The following is a 6111-nucleotide window of genomic DNA, read 5'->3' on the forward strand; positions in this document are numbered from 1 at the left end:
TACACATGGATATAACTACACCGCTATCTCTATAAACATGGAAATATCTACAGTGCCATCTGTATGAACATGGAAATATCTGCACCGCCATCTGTATGAAGATATAAATATCTACACCCCCATCTATATTAAGATGGAGATATCTACACCTCTATCTGTATAAACTTGGAAATATCTACACCGCTATATGTATAAACATGGAAATATCTACACCGCTATCTGTATAAACATGGAAATATCTACACCGCTACCTGTATTAACATCGAAATATCAGCACCGCTATCTGTATGAACATGGAAATATGTACACCGCTATCTCTATGAACATGGAAATATCTACACCACTATCTGTATGAACATGGAAATAGCTACACCGCTATCTGTATGAACATGGAAATATCTACACCACTACCTGTATGAACATGGAAATATCTACACCGCTATCTGTATGAACATGGATATATCTACACAGCCATCTGGATGAACGTGGAAATATCTACACCGCTATCTGTATGAAAATGGAAATATCTACACCGCTATCTGTGTAAATATGCATACATCTTCACCGCTATCTGTATAAACATGGAAATATCTACACCGCTATCTGTATGAGCATGGAAATATCTACACCGCTGTTTGAACATGGAAATATCTACGCCGCTATCTGTGTAAACATGCATACATCTTCACCGCTATCTGTATAAACATGGAAATATCTACACTGCTATCTGTATGAACATGGAAATATCTACACCGCTATCTGTATGAACATGGAAATATCTACACCGCTATCTGTTTGAACATGGAAATATCTACACCGCTATCTGCATGAAAATGGAAATATCTACACTGCTATCTGCATATTCATGGAAATATCTACACAGCTATCTCTTTACACATGGAAATAACTACACCGCTATCTGTATGAACATGGAAATATCTACACCGCCATCTGTATGAACATGGAAATATCTGCACCGCCAACTGTATGAACATATAAATATCTACACCGCCATCTGTATTAAGATGGAGATATCTACACCACTATTTGTATAAACATGGAAATATCTACACCGCTATCTGTATAAACATGGAAATATCTACACCGCAATGTGTATGAACATGGAAATATCTACACCGCTATCTGTTTGAACATGGAAATATCTACACCGCTGTCTGCATGAAAATGGAAATATCTACACAGCTATCTGCATATACATGGAAATATCTACACAGCTACCTCTTTACACATGGAAATAACTACACCGCTATCCCTATAAACTTGGAAATATCTACACCGCCATCTGTATGCACATGGAAATATCTGCACCGCCATCTGTATGAACATATAAACATCTACACCGCCATCTGTATTAAGAAGGAGATATCTAAACCGCTATCTGTATAAACATGGAAATATCTACACCGCTACGTGTATAAACATGGAAATATCAGCACCGCTATCGGTATGAACATGGAAATATCTACACCTCTATCTGTATGAACATGGAAATATCTACACCGCTATCTGTATGAACATGGAAATATCTTCACCGTCATCTGTATGAACATGGATATATCTACACAGCCATCTGTATGAACATGGAAATATCTACACCGCTATCTGTATGAACATGGAAATATCTACACCGCTATCTGTTTGAACATGGAAATATCTAAACCCCTATCTGCATGAAAATAGAAATATCTACACAGCTATCTGCATATACATGGAAATATCTACAAAGCTATCTCTATACACATGGAAATAACTGCACCGCTATCTCTATAAACATGGAAATATCTACAGCGCCATCTGTATGAACATGGAAATATCTGCACCGGCATCTGTATGAACATATAAATATCTACACCGCCATCTGCTTTAAGATGGAGATATCTTCACCGCTCTCTGTATAAACTTGGAAATATCTACACCGCTACCTGTATAAACATGGAAATATCAGCACCGCTATCTGTATGAACATGGAAATATCTACACCGCTATCTCTATGAACATGGAAATATCTACACCGCTATCTGTTTAAACATGGAAATATCTAAACCGCTATCTGCATGAAAATGGAAATATCTACACAGCTATCTGCATATACATGGAAATATCTACACAGCTATCTCTTTACACATGGAAATAATTACACCGCTATCTGTATGAACATGGAAATATCTTCACCGCCATCTGTATGAACATGGATATATCTACACAGCCATCTGGATGAACATGGAAATATCTACACCACTATCTGTATGAACATGGAAATATCTACACCGCTATCTGTTTGAACATGGAAACAACTACACCGCTGTCTGCATGAAAATGAAAATATCTACACAGCTATCTGCATATACATGGAAATATCTACACAGCTATCTCTTTACACATGGAAATAACTACACCGCTAACTGTATGAACATGAAAATATCTACACCGCCATCTGTATGAACATGGAAATATCTACACCGCCATCTGTATGAACATGGAAATATCTGCACCGCCATCTGTATGAACATATAAACATCTACACCGCCATCTGTATTAAGAAGGAGATATCTACAACGCTATCTGTATAAACATGGAAATATCTACACCGCTATCTGTATAAACATGGAAACATCTACACCGCTATCTGTATAAACATGGAAATATCTACACCGCTACCTGTATAAACATGGAAATATCAGCACCGCTATCGGTATGAACATGGAAGTATCTACACCGCTATCTGTATGAACATGGAAATATCTACACCGCTATCTGTATGAACATGGAAATATCTTCACCGCCATCTGTTTGAACATGGATATGTCTACACAGCCATCTGGATGAACATGGAAATATCTACACCGCGATCTGTATGAACATGGAAATATCTACACCGCTATCTGTTTAAACATGCATACATCTTCACCGCTATCTGTATAAACATGGAAATATCTACACCGCTATCTGTATGAACATGGAAATATCTACACCGCTATCTGTTTGAACATCTAAATATCTAAACCGCTATCTGCATGAAAATAGAAATATCTACACAGCAATCTGCATATACATGGAAATATCTACAAAGCTATCTCTATACACAAGGATATAACTACACCGCTATCTCTATAAACATGGAAATATCTACAGTGCCATCTGTATGAACATGGAAATATCTGCACCGCCATCTGTATGAAGATATAAATATCTACACCCCCATCTATATTAAGATGGAGATATCTACACCGCTATCTGTATAAACTTGGAAATATCTACACCGCTATATGTATAAACATGGAAATATCTACACCGCTATCTGTATAAACATGGAAATATCTACACCGCTACCTGTATTAACATCGAAATATCAGCACCGCTATCTGTATGAACATGGAAATATGTACACCGCTATCTCTATGAACATGGAAATATCTACACCACTATCTGTATGAACATGGAAATAGCTACACCGCTATCTGTATGAACATGGAAATATCTACACCACTACCTGTATGAACATGGAAATATCTACACCGCTATCTGTATGAACATGGATATATCTACACAGCCATCTGGATGAACGTGGAAATATCTACACCGCTATCTGTATGAAAATGGAAATATCTACACCGCTATCTGTGTAAATATGCATACATCTTCACCGCTATCTGTATAAACATGGAAATATCTACACCGCTATCTGTATGAGCATGGAAATATCTACACCGCTGTTTGAACATGGAAATATCTACACCGCTATCTGTGTAAACATGCATACATCTTCACCGCTATCTGTATAAACATGGAAATATCTACACTGCTATCTGTATGAACATGGAAATATCTACACCGCTATCTGTATGAACATGGAAATATCTACACCGCTATCTGTTTGAACATGGAAATATCTACACCGCTATCTGCATGAAAATGGAAATATCTACACTGCTATCTGCATATTCATGGAAATATCTACACAGCTATCTCTTTACACATGGAAATAACTACACCGCTATCTGTATGAACATGGAAATATCTACACCGCCATCTGTATGAACATGGAAATATCTGCACCGCCAACTGTATGAACATATAAATATCTACACCGCCATCTGTATTAAGATGGAGATATCTACACCACTATTTGTATAAACATGGAAATATCTACACCGCTATCTGTATAAACATGGAAATATCTACACCGCAATGTGTATGAACATGGAAATATCTACACCACTATCTGTTTGAACATGGAAATATCTACACCGCTGTCTGCATGAAAATGGAAATATCTACACAGCTATCTGCATATACATGGAAATATCTACACAGCTACCTCTTTACACATGGAAATAACTACACCGCTATCCCTATAAACTTGGAAATATCTACACCGCCATCTGTATGCACATGGAAATATCTGCACCGCCATCTGTATGAACATATAAACATCTACACCGCCATCTGTATTAAGAAGGAGATATCTAAACCGCTATCTGTATAAACATGGAAATATCTACACCGCTACCTGTATAAACATGGAAATATCAGCACCGCTATCGGTATGAACATGGAAATATCTACACCGCTATCTGTATGAACATGGAAATATCTACACCGCTATCTGTATGAACATGGAAATATCTTCACCGTCATCTGTATGAACATGGATATATCTACACAGCCATCTGTATGAACATGGAAATATCTACACCGCTATCTGTATGAACATGGAAGTATCTACACCGCTATCTGTTTGAACATGGAAATATCTAAACCCCTATCTGCATGAAAATAGAAATATCTACACAGCTATCTGCATATACATGGAAATATCTACAAAGCTATCTCTATACACATGGAAATAACTGCACCGCTATCTCTATAAACATGGAAATATCTACAGCGCCATCTGTATGAACATGGAAATATCTGCACCGCCATCTGTATGAACATATAAATATCTACACCGCCATCTGCTTTAAGATGGAGATATCTTCACCGCTCTCTGTATAAACTTGGAAATATCTACACCGCTACCTGTATAAACATGGAAATATCAGCACCGCTATCTGTATGAACATGGAAATATCTACACCGCTATCTCTATGAACATGGAAATATCTACACCGCTATCTGTTTAAACATGGAAATATCTAAACCGCTATCTCCATGAAAATGGAAATATCTACACAGCTATCTGCATATACATGGAAATATCTACACAGCTATCTCTTTACACATGGAAATAATTACACCGCTATCTGTATGAACATGGAAATATCTTCACCGCCATCTGTATGAACATGGATATATCTACACAGCCATCTGGATGAACATGGAAATATCTACACCACTATCTGTATGAACATGGAAATATCTAAACCGCTATCTGTGTAAATATGCATACATCTTCACCGCAATCTGTATAAACATGGAAATATCTACACCGCTATCTGTATGAGCATGGAAATATCTACACCGCTGTTTGAACATTGAAATATCTACACCGCTATCTGTGTAAACATGAATACATCTTCACCGCTATCTGTATAAACATGGAAATATCTACACCGCCATCTGTATGAACATGGAAATATCTGCACCGCCACTTTATGAACATATAAATATCTACACCGCCATCTTCATTAACATGGAGATATCTACACCACTATCTGTATAAACATTTAAATATCTACACCGCTATCTGTATAAACATGGAAATATCTACACCGCTATATGTATAAACATGGAAATATCTGCACCGCTACCTGTATAAACATGGAAATATCAGCACCGCTATCTGTATGAACATGGAAATATCTACACCGCTATCTGTATGAACGTGGAAATATCTACACCGCTATCTGTTTGAACATGGAAATATCTACACCGCTGTCTGCATGAAAGTGGAAATATCTTCACAGCTGTCTGCATATACATGGAAATATCTACACAGCTACCTCTTTACACATGCAAATAACTACACCGCTATCTCTATAAACTTGGAAATATCTACACTGCCATCTGTATGCACATGGAAATATCTGCACCGCCATCTGTATGAACATATAAACATCTACACCGCCATGTGTATTAAGAAGGAGA

Source organism: Gorilla gorilla, chromosome 4 (assembly GCF_029281585.2).
Source record: "Gorilla gorilla gorilla isolate KB3781 chromosome 4, NHGRI_mGorGor1-v2.1_pri, whole genome shotgun sequence".
In the NCBI taxonomy this organism is placed as follows: Eukaryota; Metazoa; Chordata; class Mammalia; order Primates; family Hominidae; genus Gorilla; species Gorilla gorilla.